This window comes from Falco peregrinus, chromosome 8 (genome assembly GCF_023634155.1).
Source record: "Falco peregrinus isolate bFalPer1 chromosome 8, bFalPer1.pri, whole genome shotgun sequence".
NCBI lineage: Eukaryota > Metazoa > Chordata > Aves > Falconiformes > Falconidae > Falco > Falco peregrinus.
In genome coordinates, this window is record NC_073728.1 from 8,518,194 (window position 1) to 8,540,844 (window position 22,651).

Here is a 22,651-nt window from a genome sequence, read left to right on the forward strand (position 1 = left end):
GTGCTGTGTTGCCCTTCCACCCTTGCAGTCTTGTGTGAGCACTGTGTCAGTGGAAAGGGAACAGTGGGAGCTGGTGGCCAGGGGCGAGGGGGCAGGTGGAGGCAGGCCAGCCCTTCCAGCAGCAGCCCACAGCTGGAGCACATCAGGTGTAAGGTGACACAGCGCCCTGCTGTCACTCCTCTGCATCAAAATACCGATCGGCGATGAGTGGTAACTTGAAATAGGTAACAGGTGGACTCTAGAGTACATTTCTCCCTGATGGATTTAAAAAATAAAACAAAGATTGCTGCCTTGCCAAGCTTCGAATTGGCCGCATGGACTGGAGAATGAAACCGAGCTAGTTGTGAGGTTATTTATGGTGCTTATTTTAGCTGTTTATGATGAAATACCTGAATTAGGAGTGCAGTAGTAGTGCAGCTTTACAGTCAGAACTCCGAAACAGGGTAAGCACAGCACAGATGAGTATCGGGGGGGGGGGGGGGGAAACACCACCACCAGAAACTTGATTAAGCTCACGTGCTCCTTGTTTTCAGGGGTTAGCATCTGTCAGATCAGATGGGTTTTTACTGGCAGGACAACAGATACGTTGGTGACTGCAGGAGCAGCTCCTTGCTCAGAACCACAGAAATGATTGAACTTTGCAACAGAACGTTTACAGAGGAGTACATTTACATTAGCCAGGCTTACTTGAACCCATTTTTTGTCATTTACACTGAAATTAAATTCCATACCACTCCATGTATGTGTGCGTGCACATCTGCTACTCCACAACACCTGAGGAATAAATACAGAGAGTTTCATCTTAAATACGGCAAGCTAAAAGCAATTGAAAAATGAAGTTTACTATATAAAGCATCGGGCAGCCTTACCAAAGCGATCTTTGCCCTCACTGTCTTTAATAGTAGCTATTTTATCGGTTACTTCCGAAAGGAAAAGCATTTAACACTTGTGTTGCTATCAAAATTCAGACGTTTGCAAGGCTGAAACTTGTAATAATAAAAAGGCCAAAAAAAGGCAGTTGAGGAAAAAGAATGCCAAATGCCAAGCGTCAGCTATTACGAGGTTCCTGGGGTCAGATCCAAAGGCTCATCTGTGAGAGGCGTTCAACTTCGGAAAGTACTGGAAGTCAAGTGTTTGCTGCTGCTGAGGAGCTCAGTAAAGCTGCTTAGCTGGCAAGGGAAATATCTGGCATATTAAAAAATACATATTTTGTTAGAAAGAAATCTTACATAAAAGGGGGGGGGGGGGTGTTTGGGGTTTGTGGCGGGGGGAGGTTAAGCTTTTCTGTGTACTTGGTGTTTAACCTGTTCTTTTCATTTCTCCTGCCCTAAGGTCGTGGCTGTCTTTCTGTGTCAGGTCCCACCAAATGTAAAGTGGTTTAACTAAACGTATAGTTCAGATTGGTTGCTATATGTGGCATAGGAGCACTTAAAGTAAAGCCACTTTATTCCTGGTTTGTGCTGCTGAAGCTTTATTATAGAAATTATTTTTAACGTTTCTACATGCTTTTTCTGCTGCTAAGAGATTTATAAACCAATTGTGGTTAAATCTGAGGACAGGCTGTCACTGGTCAGGCTGAGAGGGTGGCGAGGGTGGTCCTCACGTTACCTTTTTCCCGGGCTTAGCTCAGATGGGACGTTAGGGGAAGGTTGTGTTGTATGGGCAACAAGCTTGCGGTAGTCGTCACTAGCGATGGCGATAGTTGTGTTCCTTCATCCTCCCGCACTGTTTTTGACCGTTTCAGCCTCCGGAGGTTGTTTGGATGGCAGATGGCTTTGTTTGAGCTGGTGGTACAGCAGAGAAAAGAGCATGCCTAAAACCAGCAGTGGCGATGCTTAACAGTACTTTACAAAAAGGCAGTGCCTTGCCGTGCTACTGGTGGCTTTGCTGGCCAGTGACACTAGGCACGGAAGCAGCAGCATGCCTTTGCTTTGGTCGTGGCTACAGAACCTGCAGGGCTCCATAACAGTAACTGTGACCAACTTTCTTTTGTGACTTTTTTCCTTTTTTTTTCCTTTGTTTAAGACTGAGCTTTGTTTCTGGCTCTGCAGGAAGCTGGTAGCCTATGGCAAGGGACTGGGGAGATAAGACTTCAGTAAGATAACTAAATGAAAAGGGCAGCAGTGAAAAGATGGTGCTGGCTTTTGACTGGACTGAAACTTGATATACACATCAGCCCAAATGCAGTTTCCCCACGGCTCTCAAATATTATCCGTTGGTCAGAGGCAATGCGCTTACTGCTGGATTTTTAGATGTGCAGGTGCTGTGGGGGAGCCGGCAGTGAGCCCCTGAAAGAAAAGAGTGACCAGAAGAAATAAGACCACCATCACTCTAGCTTTGAAGTAATTAAGTAGCAGGCTAAAATATGTTGAGGTGAACACAGGTGACGAATCGGCGCCTTTAGAGGGTAAGAATTAGAGTGAGATGAAATGCCTTACTGTGCTTATTAACTAGATTGTGCAGACGGTGCAAAGTCCTGTCACTGAAGCATTTTTTGTGTGAGTCTGCAGAGACGTATGGTAGTGAGAAGAAGCCATCTCTTAATAATTGGGAAGCCTCAAAAGGTACGGATGGGATAAGCTTCAAAAAGTCTTCATGCTGAACAGATGATTATGTCATGGCCTAGAAATCTCCCAGCTAACTTTTCTTTTTCCCCAAAAGATTTAAATTTTCCTGGTTTCATCCAGGTCAGAATTTCTAAGTGATGGTTTCATCGTATTTTCACTCCTCTACAGCATCAGGCAGACTTGGAAAAGAGAGGTGCATGCACAATCAAATCACAACGTCAATTAACATTTTTAAGACTCCTCCGCAAGTGGAAAGAATAGGATTGTGTCACTGTAAAACTGAAGGGTATCTTCAGCCTCCAGCTTGAGATAACATCCGGAAGTTGACTTCTTTCCTTTCTCATCTCAAGAAGCAAAAGTTTGCAGCTCTAATCCTTTGCTAATTACATGCGTGTGGCCCTGTCTGAGCCTTTCCAGACCAGATCTGCTTTGGTCATTTTTGCAACTCCCACAGCTCAGACCAGTCATAAATAGTTACCTGAGATTGCTTGAATTGGCATGTTGCATTAAGGCAAAAAAAGGAGGGGGAAAAAACAGCTACAGAAATTGAAGTCACTTGTTCGGACCTCCAGTCAAGGAGAAATAGAAGATTTAATGGATTTAAAATATCATTGCAGTTGCAATTTTGAGTAGCAGTCAGAACTGCAGTTCTGGTTGGTATAGCTGCACCCAGCTGTGGTTTACCAGCTGGCTGCCGTGGACACCATCCCCAGTGGGAGACTGTTGGTGTAGGTCAGCGCTTGCTTTGTCAGGCACCCCTTGGGAGAAGACGAAGATGTACCGGCGTGCCCGTGCTGCACGCACGCTGCGTGTGACCCGCACAGGGGCAGGTACCCCAGGGTCTCTGGGAAGTGTCCAGCCCCCTGCCTGCACATGGGGTGACCGTGTGTGGCAGAGGCTTATTGCACACAGCCTTTCCTCGCCGTTCGGATCATCGGGTATCTGTGAGCCGAGGCGGGCTGAGCACTGTGGCCTTAGATTAGCCTGGCTGGTGATCTCCAGTGCTATCTGTTAAAAAGGACAGGTTTCCAGGCTGTGGAAAGACGCAGACCATGGTCTGCAACATGTTAATGGGCTGGGGGGGTCAGAAGATCTGCCCGCATTCTAGCTGAGGATCGGGCCCCTCTGAGGCACACAGTGAAATCATTCATCTCATCAGGTCACTTCTGGAAATAATGGCCGTTCCCTCCTGTGGTGTAATGTAGGTCTTACGTTGAATTATGGTTTGGTTGGATCTTTTCTTGTTCACTTTCTTATTTAAATAGAACTCCACTGGCACTAGCATTTGGCAGGCAGGATACAGGTTTTTCTCCAGGATGCCAGGCTATAAAACAATGATAAGTTGATATGTTAAAGAACCACATTTTTTTTAAAAAAAAAAAAGGGGGGGGAGGGGGGAACATCCCATAGCTTGAAATGTGAGTGGGATAGGAGCTGTGCAGACAACTTCTTTATACTTTTTAGAGTTCACCAACCTCATTGCTTGGCTTACTGCTGTAGGGCAAGTTAATTAAAGCCAACAGAGAATTTGGAATTGGGAAAGGGGAACATTTCTTAATTATGTTGTGGAATTTCTTTCTAATTCATGTCCTTTCAAAATGCGGTCTTTGTGAAGCCCTTTGCCTGTGGCAGATCAGCAGCGTGTCACTGGCACACAGGTTCACTGGTGCCTTCCTGAAACGTATCTGGAGGCCAGATAAACTCAGCAGCCAAAGGTCCCTTTAAAATCCAAAGTATCCGTTTTGTGTGACAGGTGGCAGTTCTGTTACAAAGAAGTCACCGACATTTTGAATTATTTTTTTAAGGATGTAGGGTGGTTTACAAGGATCTCGGCGTGTTTGGAGGGGACATGTGGAGGAGCAGATGAGCTGTAGGGATGCGTGGAATGTGCAACGAGAACACTCAAAATGAGATGATAGTAGAGAGTGTCCAGAAAGTGACTCTTCTGATAAAGTTTGGGACTCAGGAAATCAATGTATGTACAAATCAGATGTTTTAGCTGGCATTTGTTGTCACATTTGCATTTTTGTGGAGCCAAACAGCTCGTTGGATACCAGTGTATGTGTTAAGATGTGGAACAGAAAGGATGCTTCAGTAGTGCAAGAAAAACACTTCAAAAAATTATGAACATCAAACGTGGTACTGTATTAAGAGGCAAGTGTATGTGACATCTTGGGGCAGAGAGGGTTGGTTTGTATTTTTAACAGGCAAGAGGTGACAGACCATCGCTGCTGTAGTGGGGCATACAGGAATCAATCCAGTCTACACAGAAGGCTTTCAAGGTAAAGCAAAAAACCAGTATTGACAGCACAAGAGTAATAAAGTAGCAATAAAGAAGAAGCTGTTTTTATTACTCCTCAAATTTGAGACAAATAACTTGGGCTCAACAGAGCTTCTTGTCTTGCAGGAAGGTGTGTAACGCAGCTCGCTGAGCAAGAGCAGGGCTGTGTGTTTCTGAGGAGGGAAGTAGGATGCAGTGCCTGGCTTCTCTGCAGGGAAACTGGTTGAGCCTCCAGTTAATCATGAGAATAATTTGTCAAGCAGTATTTAATGGACAGCTTATGAGTGTGTATGTGGGCAGGTTAGCTTGTAAATTTGAATGTGCCTATTTTCTTTGACAGCAATCAATAACTGTGCTGTTTATTAATGTACTTTGAGAAGTCTTCTCAGACTTTTTATGATTGGTCTGGGCTCTCAGATCAGTCAAAAAGAAATGACAAAGCAGAGCAGGACTTTTGTGTTTGCAGTCAATATCGTGCTTTGGTTTTCATGCAAATAGAGGAACTGCAATAGCTTTTGCATGGGCCTGTTTGTACCACTCGGTGCAAGGCAGCAGACCTGGTGAGGAGGGTTGGACTGCGAAGTTGGTGCCAATATCTACACAAGTGTTTTGGTCTGGAGCAGGAGAAGGCACTAGTTTGGTTCACAGGATGGTCTTGGTCCATACAAACCCGATTCCCTTTGGAGAAACCCACCTGGAAGCTCCACATGCACCCAGTGTTAGCTCCAGGCTCTGCTTTGAACATAAGGGACCAACCTGTGGTGCTTGGGACATCCTGTATAGTTGGGTATGTTTGATTCAAAGTATGAGGCTCGATTAAAGGTAAAGGTAATGCCCCTGGATCGTTAATGTATAGGGTCCTTGGCACCAGCTGCTCCAACCTACACGTCTGTTCGTGTTGCACTGCTGTGTTTGGCCGTGTAGGCAGAGCCTGGGTGTTCCACGGAAAGCAGTAGATTGAATGATGTTGCCTGGCCCAAACCCAGCAGTCGGCTCTCATTTAAATTGCTTGCTTCCAGCTTTCTTCAGGGTTTGCAGTACAATCTGGGGGACTTTTGCTAACGTCCAGTTCTTGCTGGCCTCAGAGTAGTTGATTCTGGGTTTTTAATGGCGTCTTGGTAAGTACAGTTTTGTCTGAGGTGTGTATATTTACCAAACATATCTTTATCAGGCAGAGCAAAATAACATGTAAAATATGAAATACTATTTTGTATATGTATATAGTGCCCTCTCTCTATTAGTTCAACACTCAGGAAAATTCATTTCACTGCTTAAAAAAAAAAAAATTAAAAAATATTTTCTGGAATATGCAGTTTGTATCCAAGAGTATATTGGGTAGCAGTTTGCAAAGCATGTAAATAAACTTTGGCTCATTTGGGGACAGGGAGTGCATCTTAGGCCTTGGTTAGAAATCTGAGCTTCCTTTTAGCCAGAATTACAGCAGCAGGGAGAGTGGGATAAGTCTCACAACAATTCCGCTTGATACAGGGATCGAGGTGGGTGCGTGTCGTGACCATAACTTGCCAAATTAGAAAGGGAATTTCAGAGAAGAGCGATAAGGAAGGTTTTGAGTCTTCAGTGGGTATCTTCAGAAGGAGATGCTTAAGGGGGTTAGTGGAATGATAATAATCATGGGGGGATAGAGGGATTCGCAGGCATTTGGAAGTGATACGCTCCTTGGAAAAATGGGTGTTGTGGTTCAAGAAAGTGCTCCTAGGAGGAGGGGGTGAAGTTGAGCAGAAGTGTTTCAAGTGGTTACTTCAAGCTGTGCAGTCACCTCGGAGAGAAAGCTATGAAACCCACCACTAGTAAACACATGATGGGGAGCAGGGCAAAGGACCCAGTGATCTAGGGGGCTGGCTTTACTTTCTAGATTCTCTGAATCTCTGATAAGGAATCTCAAAGCATTCAGCAGCTATAGCAGATTTTTTAAATATTTCTTCCTGTTTCATGTCGAGTCCTCCATTGCTCCAGAAGACTTCAGAAATCAGCTGAAATCAAGATCTAATTCCAGTGCTCTTTCCTCCCACGTCCCCTGCTCCCCTCTTGCATCCGCTGGATGTCCATTTCTGTAAGTTTTCCCTTCAGAACAAACCTATCATTTTTCACCACAGGATATTTACAGCTTCAATCAGTGCCAAATTCAATTGGCTTCTGATCTCATCGCTGGAAGTTATAGATGCAGATATTATTTGCACTGTGGTTAATTATGGAGCAATCAAACTTTGGCTTTTCCACTGTAATTTCCTCTGCCAGCTAATTTAATTAATCACCCCCAGCTCAGCTCTTCCAGCTGCGACCGGCAGGGTCATTAATTAGACATGTGGTGGTAGCTCATAGACCTGTTCCTGTTAAGGGGCTGCTGCCCACTTGATCTCTAAGGAAGCAATAGCTTTTTCCAAACCATCCAGGCAGGATTCGAGGTAGCTGCCAGGTTATTGTATTCCTCAGAAGTGGAAGTGATTCCCAAAAGACGGACTGCAAGCGAACAGCGGTATTGCTGGGACTGCTGGCACTCAGCTTGCTGGGCATGGTTCGACAAGGCAGGACTGGGATCAGTTCCCATCAAGATGCAGTTTAGGGTTTGACCCTGCAGTTCTCAGTGGTCCATCCTCTTTGGTCTGATCCATGAGCTAAAAAATAAAAAATGCTCAGTAACGTAGTAGACTTCCTTCTGACTGTTTGGGGGAGCTGCATGGCTTTTGTCAGATGGAAAATACAAAATTTCCTAATGCTGACAAGAAATCAAAACATGCATTTTAATTGCCAGATCACATCGATAATAGGAACATTATTTTTCACTATAAAAGCTGTCAAAATTACCCAGCTAGGTCTGTCAACATTGTTTGGTTCTCAGAATAATCAGTAGGCTGTGGGGTTTTTTGAGGGTGGAAGAACCTTTTACAGTAGACAAAATGGGTTGATTACTTACAGCTTAAGGACCTCATCCTGAACGTTATCAGCAGAGGGCAAGTGATTTGGGACATGTGATGGCCAAGCCTAATAGCCCTGGGAAGTCCAAGCATTTTGCAGGGAAGACAACAGATCCTTAGCCTTTGCTCTTGCGTGGTCTGTTTTGATAGTCAGCAAAAGCAGACCCTGTCACTGGGTCCTGCTCTGCATCTGAAGTGTCAAAGCATCCTCCAAAGTCACCGTGTTCTCAGCTTGCAAATACAGTTGTGAGCATCCTTTGGTTTATTACCAGAATCACCTTCATCCTCCTTGGAGGACCCCTCCTTGGAGGGGCTAGCAAAGCCCCTCGTGTTCCCATCACACCACATATTGATTCTTGGAGTAAGTAAGCTAGAAAAAGCGAAAATCGCCGGGGTAGTTGTAGCTTTTGGGCAGCTTTTTCAACAACATGCGACAGCTAGCTAGTTTTACTGCACTTTGATTTCAAACCTGTTGCAAAGCTGTCATTTCTAATCAGTGCATCTGTCTGCCAGCGGTAGATTGCTGATGGATTAGCTGGAGTCTCCCCACTTTTTTTCAGAATAGACAAACTCCACTCAAGACAACTGTTTTAATCATCTTGGGTCACAAAGCCTCCTTTCAGACTCTTCTGTCCAAAACATCCATCAACCCCACCCAGTAATAGCAAACTGCAAATCAAAAAAAATCCCTTTTCTTTGCCGTGTAACTGTAACTGTGCCTTTTTTAATAGCAAAACAGCACTGTGGACTCGGGCGAGAGCTCCCTTCTCTGAAGGGGGAGAAGGTGCTTCTGATGCAACCCTCCCTTCAAATGCACCATACTCTTCACTGGTGGCTTTTTTTCTTCCTTGTATCTGTCAGAAGAGCCCCTTAGTCTGAACTGTTGTGGGAAGAAGCTTTCAATAGAAGGTCCCTTCCTTGCTCACAGTCGGGGAGAGCTTCAGGGATTTTCACAAAGACACGGTTCAGCAACTGTTTCAGAGTGGAGGGGTCACATCTGCTTCTACCATCACAAGAAGATTGTTGACATGTTATTGCCATCGAAGCCCTGAGTAAGAGAGACTTGTAATTGATAAGAAAGCAGCCTGGCTCTTCAGAGAAGCTCTACGCCTTGCTTTGGAGCAAAAGTTAGTACTTCTACTAGACATCAGTGCGTACAAACTTCAGCAAGTAGCAGCCAGATCACCACGCTAGGAATGCTTCTTCTGTAAAACCTTTCTCAGCTTGACGTCAGTCGTCTCATAGCTGGAAATGCTGCTGCTGGAAGGAACGGTGCCCATGGGGGTCTTCTGTCTTTATCTTGAAAAGGTACTGCTACATAATTTACCACCCAAAAGCAGAACAACTGCCACTGTGAAGACCTGAATCTGGAATGATCCTCGTTTCCTCATTGAAGAAAGGCAGCATCTGAAATTCCTAAAATAACCATCAGTGTTCTATAGGCAAGCTGGAAAATTAGTTTGTTTTTGCTCTGCAAAAATTAGAATTGCACTTGGTCTTGATCAGCAGATTGCAATCACCCTGTGCTACTTCACCTCTCATCTCACTTGGTTTTGTTTTATATTGAGCAATAAATATCTTAAATCTTCCCAGAGCTATTGCATGTCTTCTGTGGAGACTCATCACAGTCCTGCCAGGCATTCATCAAGGCTTCCAATGAACCACCGCATTTAAGTATTCCTCTGCTCCGTATCAATCAAAACAGTTTACTTGTAACTTTACTTTTTCCTCCTGAAGTAATCAAAATTTGATATTCCACAGATTGCAGAAAATTGTCACTGCTGTATCCTGCACTAATCCATCACATGAAACAGGCATAATTTGGGCATCAGAAGAGTATTAAATGTTTAAATAAGCAAGAGCCAGTCAATGACAGAGTCCATTAACCGCTCCAGATGACAGGGCAGAAAAATGTTTGGATCGCAGGTACGTTGGGAATCGCAGCACAGACCTCACAGAGCAATGGGGCATCTACACTCTGCAGCAGGCACAAGGTGTTCTGTGTTCTTCGTGATACTGCTCAAATACTCAAAAGAAATACATAAGCCAACAGAATTTTTAGTTTCAGCTGCCGTATGAAGCTCATTCAGCTCTTTGTGGAAGCATAGTCCAGGAGATAGTTAAAGACTTCATCACTTGCTTGTAGCCTTGTTTTGTTCTGCACAAGCTAGTAATAGCTTTCAGGAGTAGCTTGTGTATTAATTACGAGAGCAGGGGGAAAAGTGATTTTTATCCTGTAGACTCGGGCAGAACATGCTCATTTGCCATCTTCAGTTCTTGAAATAACTGCTCTGATAGTAAATGCAAGGGGCAGGCCCCGTGTGATGGGACTGGTCGGTACAGACGCGTGTGTAAGATGTTTCACCTGTTCTGGAGAAGTGCTGGGGGCCTTGAGTCCACCTTAAACTATGAAAGGTGCTGAGGGGACTTCTCACATGCAGCCAGAGGGTGACTGCTCTGTTTCTCTGTGAAACGCCGGTCCCAGCGGATTCAGGAGGAAATTCTCCACGGAGAGGTTGTGGATGCAGGATTTCTTGTGCCTTTATTCTGTGGCAAGGACTCAATCCAAAAGTCATCTTGGTGGAGGAATGGCGGTCTTCTGGTGAGTGTTATGGTCCTCTTGCGATCAGACAAAGCATCAGCAAAGCAGGTGTTGAGTCGTACTGGATCAGCGATATGCTTTGTGTGTACTCACAGCCCTCAGTTCTTCTGTCCTCTCCCGTTTGAGTCCAGTTGCATTTTAAACTGATTTCTCCTTGTAGTAGTAATTACGTGCGTACCATTTCTGTTTGTTTGGCATTGTAAAGCAAGCTCTTTGTTTTCAAGGGGAATAAACACTTGTGTGCAACCGATGGGAGTTCTGCAGTGCCAGGGTATGTTGCACCAACGCAGTGGCACATCTTCTCTTCAAAATAAAAAAAGACCTATTGTAATTAGAGTGTAAGCCTTCGTTTGAAAGGGTGACTGGCAAGAGGGAATTATCAAGTCTTGAGACAGTAATTATATCAGCCACTGAAAATAGCAAATCAAGCTGTCCGTACCAATATCCCAGAGGAAGGTGCCCCGGGAGCTGCGGAGAGGGGTTAGATTAGAGCCGCCTGGGTGCGAGCCCTCTGAGCCGCGGAAGGTGCTGATTGTAGTTGTCAGTTTTTCTGCTGTTATAAGCTCTCCTGCTATAAATACAGCCCAGCCACCCTCGTCTTAAAAGGATCCTTAAACCTTCCTTTTCTCCCCTTCCACCGCGTCAAAAACACAGCGGCTGACAGTCCAAATGTTTGAAATAATTGGATTCTGCATTCTAATTCATCTGTAAAGTATTCGTTGATTAAATTAGCCTAATAGATATTATTTCTTACATGACTGCATAATTTCATCCTGATTGGATCACTATGGCACTAACGAGTCCCCCCATTTACTATTGACTTGAGAATCACAGAAGGCTGGAGATAACTATCGTCTTGTTTTCCTTCTTTTTCTTTCCCAGGCTAAAAGTTAAACTGATTTATACTAAAAGGGCTCCGATGCTCAGTTACAGTTGTATTTCAGTCTTCGAGACCAGTGTTAGAATGAAAAAAATATTGGTTTATATAATCTTGAGCCCTCTTTTATTTACTCAGTGGGTTGTTCTGAAGCAGAAAGATTAACTGACCATTTAAATTCCTTTGGGGGAAAATGGAAATATTTTTCAATAAAATACATTTTATTATCTCATCAAAACAGATAGGCGCATTGCAAATGAACCTCATAAGGACTGCACACATTCAGGGAAATGAAAATACTCCTTTAAAGATAATGTCTCAACGAAAGTGGTTTTAGCCGCTATTAGTAAGATTTTTCTTTGAGCCGCAATTTGAGTGTAACCAAGAGAAAGGAAGAGGAAAACAAAATTATACCCAGTTTCACACTAAATGAGAGCAGATATTTCTTTCCCAAGTCAGAAGGAGCTGCCTTGGAGTCCCGCTCATCTGCCATGAGGATGACAGGCTCGTGCCCCTCCGGCACGTCCACATGCAACCCCTGCCCAACCCAAGCAGCAGACCTCCTCCTGCAGGGGCTGGTGTCACGAAGGGGTTAACAGCACGGTTGCTTTTTCCCCTGCCCCAGCGGCTGGAAACAGCTGGTGGGTTTTGTATAGCGCCGGTGAACTGAACAGTCGAAAGAAGTTTTTGGCAAACACTCGGCCTGCCCGGGACAAGAAGAGGTGGGTCAACTCAGGAAACCGTTTTCATGAGCAAACGGGGGAAACAATGACCGCTCAGCAGGAACAGAAGGGAGACCCGCTCCCGCTGAATAGCTCCCCAAAAAAAACCCGCCTCAAAAGGAAGAAGGTCCATTCGCTTCTGGGAATCCAATAAATTGTTTCAGGAAGTGAAAGTCTGTCCAGGCTAATGGAGCCGTGATTGACAGGTGGTTCTCATTACGGCGCCCATCAGGGGACAAAGTGAATTCCAATGTTATTTAAGAGGTTAAGTAGAAATAAGATGCAGGTGACAGCCCAAGGCTTGAGGCATCGCACGCTGCTCTTCCGAAGTATTTATTTTTTGTAAGGAGCCTTCACAAAATTTAAAATGATGGGCAGTTTGGCAAGTGAAATTTGGTCCTACCCTGGCTAAAGATGAGCTTACCTGGCTGCACAGGAGAGGGAGAAGGGATGTGAAGATTCCTTTGGTAATTCTTGCATTAGAAGGTTCCTGTTCCATAAGTCCATGTTACATGGATGTTGCATCTGTCGCAGCGAGGTGAGCTTCCCACGTGGGCTGCCGCATCCCGATGCTCTTGGGCATCCCAGTGCAGGAGGAGGAGAACGAAGCACCGTGAAAGTCTGTGGTGGTTTTGTTCTTCATGGCACAAGCTCAGGAGATCCCACAGCCCTTTTCCTGAGCCCCCACAAGAACATCCTGAGCACTTAGAGCCAAAACAACTATGGTCGTACAACACTGGACTGCTGCTTGCGCCCATGCTGTGGCGGCTGGCAAGAGAAAATCACAAAGTGTGTAGCTTGATCAGAACAAATTTAAAGTAGTTTTGAATCAAAATATGTGGCAGCCACCTAAGGTTCGTTCAAGTTACTGGGTGCACTTCTCCAGGATCTGAACCTCCCTTGAGAAGGAGAAGAAAAGGAAAATGCATTCCCAGTGACTGGGGTCGCCTCGTGTTCCTGACCAGGAGGCATCTTTGTACTGCCATAGGTTACAAAGCTGAAACTAAAGTCTCTTTTTAGCCTTGTTCAGCAGAAAATGAAGACAAGGTTGCTTGGCAAAGCTTCCAAAACACAGTGTTGCTTGCGTAGACTATAAGCACCAAGATGTGGTTTAAGCTGTGACCAGAGGTAGATCTGTACATATGCTGAAGATGCTAAACCCTACGGCTATTTATTTCTCTCTGCTTCTGTATTTTTCCTTTTTCTGAATGCCCAAAGAAGCAGCATTGGGTGTCTTAGCCCTTGTGGATGTCACGGGGTGGGAAGCTGAGGGATCTGCTCTGAGTAACAGTATTGATAGAATATTGCATGGTGCATGGTTAGATACAAGGATGTAATTTAACCAAGAAGTTCATGGCTGGCTTGTGAATGACGGTGAAACTCCCAAGTATGACGTGTGTAATAAATCTGGTTCGATGTAGAATTAATGTGGTATTCAGAATGATTATTTACCATTTGAAGTTCAGACACGACTGTGTACGAGAAGTAAATAGCTGTGCACGAGGCATTGGTGAAGGGCACTTCGAGGGGAGAAGAAAAATACCCACTTGCATTGTTTCACAAGTGCATTCCCAGGTAATACTAATGAGAATTGCACTTTAAATGCAGGATTGATTTGTGATGAGATCAGCTCTAAAGAGTACATTTGTGGAATGATAACCTGATTGGTGGTGCTGCCTCTTGAAGGGCTGAAGGGGTCTAATTGGCATATAACGCACTATAAATTTATTAACAGCTTCTGCTTTCCCATTGGCAGACCTTCTCCTGCTAACCACCAGGAAATTACCAATTTTCAGGAGTTAGTCACTCAAGTCGCACTGCGTCTGGGTTTTAAAAAGAAGCCTACATCGCCGCTCTCATAAATCCTGGCTTAGAACTTGTACATCAACGGCCGGCTGGGAGTTGGTCACTTGCGTAGTGGACAACTCCAACACCGTGTGTTTACTGTGCAACTTCTATCCTCCTTGGCTTGCTCCTTCTTCCCACCTCCTTGCCGCAAACCCAAGTTGCACAAAGACCATTAGTAGGTAACTAATCAGTTTGGCAGCCCTTGGGCTGCAGCTGCCACAAACCAGAAATTACAATTTTTTGGCAGTTCACGTTCAGGGCTCTGATGGTACTTATTGATACATTCAGCCCTGGGGCATATCGGGCAGAAGAGGACGTACCCGCTATTCATTTCTGTGAGCACAATAGAAATATTCAGGAGCCGATGTAATTATTTCAGTGACTTTGCTTTTAAGATTGAGTCACAAATTAGAAAATAATATTCACATGTTTCTTCTAATTGATAACAGGTATAGGGATATTTTATCTTTTTCAAATTATTTCCAAATGTGTCCTGAAGAGGGATTTGCAGGGCGGTGGCTGAGAGAGGGCACTTTAGGCACTAAGAGCGCTTGGGAAAGGGACTGTAATTCTTTAATTCTGGCGTCAATTCTGGCACACAGCATTGAAATCCCTGCACACCTCTCTCCGGAGGTGCTCTCAAAGTGGAACTTGCTGTCACTTTTGGCAGGCGTCTCCGGTGCAGATTTTCTTTGCTGTCAGGTTTTATGTGGGTTTCCCACTGTTAAGCACCAGCCGTATGGCTTGTAAATCATAAAAGCCTAAAGGTTTGCAAGTGATTAATAGGCAGAGGTGCACAATTAGAAATGCCTCAGCAGTACTTGAGCACTCGAGTGTCTTTTGAAAGCTGAGTCCATTTCTAATCTCGCCTTTCGGGGCACATTTGGGCAAGCCCAATGTTACGTGTTGTGTTGTTGAAAATGCACGGACAAAACTAACAGCTGAGGTTTCATTTCTTAGGTGTAGAGGAAACCTCGTGGATTTCTGTGGATGTTATCTGCTGAGGATTTCTCAAGTCTTTTTCTGGTTTTAGTTCTTAGTTACTCAAGTCAATTCTTCACCTCTCTTGCTTTTTCAGAGATGTGAGCTGATGTACTAACAGCCTTTTTTAATCTAATTATCATTTGTGGGTTTAGAAAGGCAGCAAACACCTTCAGCCCACTGAAGCTGAGGTAGGGGGAAGTCCCATCGCTCGGTGAAGGGAGGGAATACCTCGGGAGGTCTAACTTGCCAAGACAGGCATCATCTTTGCCAAATAAGAATAGTCATTAAAAAAATGCAGCTAATGGAAGAGTCTGATGACATTAACAGATTCTGTCGAGTCCTTAGCATCAGTGAGATGGAAGAGGCAGCCAAAGCAGCTGAAGAAGTAACCGTTAGGGGTGGCGCAGTGGAACAGGCAGAGGTGTGTTGGTGGAGAAGGGAGGATGTGTCGGAGAGGAAGAGGAGGGTATGGGGTATATTGGAATTGTTGATGGGGAGACGCTGGAAAGTGAGGGGTGCGAAGGGGAGCGTTCCAAGTCACTAGGGAAGAGCTGGGCCGAGGTCCCTGCAGCATCTGAAGAAGGTGGGTCCCAGAAGTGCTGCCTGCTGGGATGGTCCGGCTGCTTCTCAGCCCTCTAGGCCTTCAGCTGCAGACACGCCTGCCTTCCACTACTGACTTGTGCAGAGCCAGCATTTGTTTTTATTTCCTCACTGCTCCAAATGTGTTTTTCTTCACAGTCTATGCTCAAATACAATGTTTATTACTTGTATTTTCTCTTTTATGTCTTAGATAAATTCAGTGTAATGTTGGGAGGGGATGGGTTCCGAATACTCCAAAGAGTATAATCTTATTGCTTCTGCTGGAATTAAGATAATATTAAAGCCCCCTGAAAGGACTTTCATTTTTCCTGGTAAACCAAACGATAGGAGTTACTGGTAACAAAGGATCAGCGCTTTGCGAAGCATTGTAATTAGACTGTCCTCTTCCAGGTCCTGATCCTCGGGTAAAGATTGTGTTCCCCTTCTGCAGCCCACAACGTATTTTTTTCCATTTTGGATCATTGAAGCCTCCTTTGTGCGCTAAGCAAGCTTTCATTTGAGATCTCCTTAATGTCTGTGCTGCAAGTTTGTCAGCCCTTTGGGTAGACCTTGGAGGGTTTTTTCCCCCTCTCTCATTATTTATAAGGCATTGGTGCACACATAGTTATGCTACTTCTCCACTTTACAGCATTACGAGCAGAGGAAAAGCTCCATTTCTCTTCTCTCATCTGTTTATGATGTGATACGTTCCAAAGCAGATCACATCAGCGACTGTTATGGTATCCTTAATGCGCTGTGATAGTCGCATCACGGGAGGAGCCACTGGAAAGCACATCGCTGATGTACGTCCCTGTTACATGCCACATTACTCAGGGTCTGTGGGAACCTCACTTGGCTACCTCGCTCCGTCTCTCACCTGGCACAGATTATTGAGATTTATGCATTGAAATATTTGTATGTCACGCGCGCGCACACACACACACCCCCTTCGAGTACTGTACAGCAGCTTCCTTTAATATGAATATGGAAGCAGAAGCCTGGTTTGGGGTGAAAATTGCCAGATTTTTAGACACCAATAACCAAGATAACAGACTACCTTCATTTCCACAGAACATTTCCTAATAGTTCATTTTTAGTTCCGTTATCTGTTGAAAACTACTGCCACATTTTGCGTGAAAGTTGATTTCAAATGGAATTTTCATACCTTTCCTTAAAAACAGGGGGGAAAGTATGTAATGATTTTGTGAGCTATATTTAAAATACTATTGCATTAAGTATAGCCTTCCTATAGGAGACAATTAGTGTTAACAAATTGCAAATTAATGCAATCTTCTAACCTGAGTGACTGTATATCAAATTGTAAATTGAAATTTCCGGTCTGTGTTTAGGTACCGGCACAATGCAATTTGATTTATACACTTAAGACATCAGGTTAAGTATGGTTGCACATGAATAATGAAATGCATTAGATACATCTTTGCAATTACTAATCTTTGCAGATACATATATATATATATATTTACTGCAAACAAGCAAGAGGCAAATATACTCCTTGGTCTTAGTATTTCCATGCAACTGTTGTAGAGCAGCTTTGGGCTTCTTTTAGGTAATATTTTTAGTATGTATGAGTGTTGAGGTTGACTACCCAAGAAATGGAAGCAGTCCACGTATGTATCTAGAACCATACAGTGATAACTCACTTATTAGCCTTTCTTCTTTTTTTCTTCTTTTTTTTTTTTGGTAGCCAAAACAGTGATGTGTTTTGGTTTAAATTTCACGTGGCTGCTTATACGCTTGTACATCAGTATCTAGGTGAAAGGAATCAGATCATGAGCTCTATTGAGTTTTTCTGTTGGTCGGCAGAGGGTGGGTGGCAGGCAGTAGTCATTCATGGCTGCTGGATTCCACATTCTCATAAGGTCTGTCCTCACATTTAGCAAAAGCCCATCTTCCTCCACTGTTCGCAGTGGTTTTTTAATTGCTTTCCCCAAGCTAACTGTTTAAAATCCTTAGAGGTCTCCATTGTTAAGGTTTTTTCCTCCTAAATGTTGCTGCCAATGCTGCTTAAAAAAAAATCTGGGGCTTTTGTAGTTAGTGGAAACATACAATTTATGGCATTCTTCAAGCTTTTTGTTAAATCTCTAGGGACTGTTTTCATTTCACATAGTTGTACGTAACAAAAAAAGCTTGGATTTGTATTGAGAAAAGACTTAACCAGCTTGCAGGGCTTACAGTTGTCACACTTACAATCTTTTTCCTCAACTTAATAAGCCTTTTCCTAGTGTCTGCAGTATTCCCTGCCTTTGTATGTCACATAGCTTTTACTTTATATGGAGTAAACCTCAGGTGTGATATATTTTATCAAGTATACCTTAAAAATTACTAGATTGAGTGTTGTGCAATGAAAACATAAGCTTGCTGCAATTTTGTGTGATATATCAGAGTCCACAATTGCAGGATATTTATCTAAAAAGCCTGAAGTCAGTAAACCTTGATGTCTCAGCCAGGCTGGTAATTAATGTTGTGCAGTAATAAATCCTGCAGGTGTCTTAACACCTAAGGGAGAGCTGCTGGTTACTCCGTGGCATCACTGGAAGGCTAACCTAGAAGTACAGAAATATTAGCCCTGCGTAGGGGGGTGCTGTCTGAGGAGAAGGTAAAGAAAGTGGAGAAGCTCCGCTGAATCCAAATTACGATTATACTAGTAAGTGTTGTGCAAGACATGATTAATTTGAGAAGCACATGCTTCTGCATGTCTGAGTGATCTCTGTCCGTCATGCACAGTAGGGCTGATTTTTTACCTTAAACACACAGCTATAAAAGGAAAACTGGAAAATGTAGTAGAGCTAATGGTGGAGAAGATCCTGACCCGCGGGCTTCAGAAAGCAGCTCCCTGACAGCGCAAGGGGCTTTGGACATGCTCCTGATGGGAAACCATCTTTATTCGTGACTTTGGGGGCTGGTGTTGTGGTTTGGTTGCTTGAATAGGTCTGTCTGATGGTAGGAGAAGTAACTTGAATTTGGCATACTTTCATGGCACTGAATCGTCTCTCTCTGTCTCTCCTTGCTAGCGGACAAAACCGTGCAGGTTTGTTAGTGTGTTGAACACAGTCCTCAGCCAGATAATTCCCTGGCAAAGACAGTCATTAAATCACGTCCAGGCTGGGTTACTCCGCCGCTTGCCTGGGAGAGTCCTGGTCCGGAGTCCAAGACCAGACATGGGTTGGCTTATCTACGGCTTTCCTATAGGGCTGGTCTTCATCCGTCAGGGATGTGTAACTTGTAAGAAGTAATAAGCTTAATAGGTTGACTTTATTTAATTATTAATGATCCCTTTCTGTCCTTACAGCTCATAAAACACCCTGTAGGTTGGCAAAACACTCATAATATTGATCAGGAGCCAGAGAGATATTTATTTCCTCTTTGCCCCAGCACACATAAATCTTGGTCCTTTTCCTCGGCAGGCGGGATTTACAGTGGCCTGTTTCGTAAAAGCTTTTCGTAATTAAGGAATAAATACCCATCGGTCTTTGTTTGCTGTCTGGAGCCCTCTTGTTTGCCAGGGACCTATATATCCCCGGTGGGCTTGTGCGCCTTCTCCCTTAGCAACGCAGCCGGGGAGAGAAGGCATGCATGCTAGGAAGCAGTCAACTGCTAAGCACTTACTTTGCAATAGAGTGGGGTCTTCTCCTGCAGAGAGAGGAAGCCCCTGTGTTTTCTCAGCATATTGTTTCCAGCTCCTCTTCCATGCCTCTCCTCCCAGTTCCTGCTTTGCTTGGGGCAGGAAGACACTTTGGAAATTCCTTGCTGCTAGCCCTTTCTTCTTGCCTTCTCTTCTTCTCCCCTCTTTGCTAGTTGCAATTAAAAACATCGTGAACCTTTCCCAACATTTCAATCCTGTCTCCCCCCCCCCCACTCCCCCGATGTTTCTCCTTTACCCATCCCAACGTTGCATCGCCAGCTCTCCAAAGCGATGTGGTTTATCGGATGCGTGCAGGGTCGCCGCGGTGGGGTTTGTTTAAACAGCAAGCCCCAGCACAGCCAGCTGCCCAGCACTGGCCATTAGGTGATGCACGCTGGACCACAAAGCTAATGACACTACTCAGGGACTCTCCGGGAGTTTGGGAGGTACAGGGGGGTTGATTTTCCTGGAAGAGATGCATTAACCTTGTCAGCTGGCCAACAGGAGAGAAAATTTGGTAAGGCTCTTGGTGAGCTGGCCAGGTTATTACTGTTAAATGGTTGTACTTCAGTGAGCGACCACAAACGGCAACGCATGGGCACGGCACCTGCATGGCAATGCTGGAGAGACCATTTAGAGGCCTCCTCAGGTACAGAATTGTTTTATTTAGGAAAGGAGAGGAAAAGATAAAAAATTTCAAGAGCTTTTTAGTGTTGTCAGAGGTACGGAGGATAAAACTTCACTTCACAATGCCTGCACCAAGCCTGCTTGGCAATTCTGATGGTGAGAACCAATGCTCTGCCATGGTGAATACCTGCTGTCAATTGCAATTTTAATGCAATCTTTCAATATTTCGTTGAGCCTTTTAAGAAATGATGAGCAATTTTAGATAACGAGCAAGTGACACAAAATTTTTGTCATCCTTGTTATCACTTCGGTAAGAACAAGACTGCACTTGCGCTGGAGCTGTTGAATTTTGATGGCAAGTTCTCAGGCTCTCCATCCCGCATGGTGTTGCCTACACAATCAATTCTGAGTTGCCATATGAACACGGCTTTTATTTCCACCTTGCACATCCTTTTCGTGTTTGCCTTTCATGCCTCTCCGCCGGGTGTATGTGAGGAACAAATGAAGTTGAAGGCATAGGTGAGCGGGAGCGAGGAGGAGGAGGATGGAGGGTCAGTACCAGCGGTGCAAGGCTTCTGCTCCGATTTGTCAGGTGTAAAACCTCACGTGTTTAAGAGGGGTGGAAGAGCCACATGATGCACTTTACAGGGCCGAGCTGTGTAGGAAGTGGGCTCCTAAATGAGCATCTCTGGTGCAAATCCACAAGTGGGGAATGCAGTGTAGCTCCTGGAGCAAAGCTGTGCCCTAAGCAAATCTGCTTTTTGCATGCTTTCATGCTACCTAGTTAGCCCTTCCCCCTTACAGTGCCTGGTATTTATGTTTCCAGATAATAATGATGTGATGTGGCTGGCAGAGTAATTTAAATAATTGGACATTATCTTGAGAAGCAAGCACCTAATTAGATCAAAATAAACTGAGAACTGAAATTTTCATCTGTTTCTAATAACCCTTTACCTACATACAGTATTGCTGCCATGGCAGAGGTTTCCTTATTCACACCACTGTGTGTAACTCAGGGTTCACTAGTGGTGGAGACTCCTGCAGGAGCAAAGAGCTTGGTGGTATTTTTTGGCCAAGGCTTCGTGGCTCGTTCCTCTCCTGGTGCTGCAGAGTACCTTGCAGTGTTACTCTGGTGTATTTGGCCCATGTATAACCAGTGAGGTTTGAAGTTTCTATCAGCAGTCTGGGTTCGAATGCATACCTTCAGAGATAAAAGCCTCAAAGCAAGTCTGATCTTACTTTTTTTTTTTTTTTCTTAAGTTTATCTAGAAGTTTTATAATCTATTAATTCCTTGCTGCATATGCGTTGAAAAAAATCATGGCTAGCATGATCACTGAAGAGAAGTCATTTTAGAACATGAGGAACATCCTCACACATTCTCCAGCACTAGGTATCATTGGGACCATTTAATCTGGTCCCGAGAAAAGGACTCTGCTGGATTTTAGAAGTTCAGTAGAAGAATCTTACTTTGGCTTTGACAACTACGACTGAAAGTCTCTGGTATCGAGGCGGTCGTTTAGAGTGGAAGCTACAACTTTACAGCTATGGGAAGAAAAGGAGGGAAATATTTACTAGCCTATGTGCGTTTCCTTTATTTTTAGGGATTGGTTCAGTGTCTTTCTCCTGATTAGTTGCTCTTCCTCACATTTCCTTGTACTCTTATTCAGTTGATTTATTTAAAGGTATGTCAGTGCTGGCTGAAATGAAACACTGTGCCTCCTCTTCCTGCTTATTGCTGACCGCTCCAATAATTCATTTTTTAGCTCATTAGCTAACAGGGGATGTGAACAGTGGTCCTCCAGGGAACTGCAATGAGGTTAAGTGATCTACTGCTGACAACTCTGCTCTTGGACTGGCCTTCCTTGGGGGAAATGAAACCTCAACCAAGACAAGCTGTGGATCCCAGAAGTGAAATTGGGGCATCAGAGCAACAATTACAGTATTTATGTCTTGTTGTCGGGATTTCTGAGATGAATGCGAGCCGCGGAGCTTAAGCTGTCTTCCAGGAAAGTCCCCAAGACTTCCCATTCAAAACAAAATGATTTTATGCCAGAGATGTAGGGAGGATGTCTGTGGACGTTGCCTTTCTAGATACTGATGGAAAAACAGTCCCTCTACATTTTGGCTGACCATGAGGCGTGGGCCAGCGTGCTTTTTTCCTCCTGCTTCTCTAATAGTTTTGCTTTCTACCAGGAAATCCAACTGAGCTATCTTTCGTGTGCCCAGGTGAGTAAGACCTAAGTCTCCCTCAGTGGCCGATGTCAGCGACGTGCTGCCCCCAAATGTCTGAGGCTTTTAAAACACCTGTATTTTTGTTTGTAGTGCTTGCTGTGTTCCCACCACAACCCTTCTTGTGACTCCAGAAGTAGAGCTGGGCCTTAAAGGATTGAGCCTTTTGGTGCCCTACATAGTCAAGAAAATTTAGGTGGGTTTTCTGAAAAGGAAAACTGAAGTGAGGTAAAATAACCACAGGCAAAGGCTGAATTTTTAGGTGAGCGTAGCCCAGTAGCCCAGCCTGCTGCCGGCTGCAGGGTCCTGCTCTGGCCAGCCACCCCAGTGAGCATCTCCTGAGGGACCCGAGGTCTCCTTAGCTGCTTCCCGGTTCTGCATCAGGTTTCCTCTGGTTAAGGGATGAATCCTGACCAGAGTCATACAGTCAGCATTAATGCAAAGCAGTTATGGGTTACTTGATCTTACTGCAGGAGAGTGCCTTAAGGAAGGACTGTTTGCATCCTCTCCATCACTAACGCGGGTGGCAGCGTGCTCCCCTTCCTGCTAGGTTCATTTGTAAAGGGGCTTTCTGTTCTCTTCCCAGCCTTTTGAGACAATAGGATAAATCTGAGCAGGATTGGGTAGTTGGTGACTATCCTGCTCTCTTGCAGCAGGATTGCTTTTGTGCTGCTCCCATGCGATTGCACAGCAAATGAGAAATTCATGCCAATACGTTTGTAAACCAGCAGTTCTGAAAGCCTCCGCCTGAACTTGGC

General features: G+C 44.5%; 1 protein-coding gene across 13 annotated transcripts in view; it reads left to right on the forward strand.

Annotated features, from left to right (window-relative positions):
* The window catches only part of AGAP1 (ArfGAP with GTPase domain, ankyrin repeat and PH domain 1), a 382,459-nt gene that overhangs the window by 355,479 nt on the left and 4,329 nt on the right, over window positions 1-22,651 (forward strand). The gene's annotated exons all lie outside the window — the stretch shown is intronic.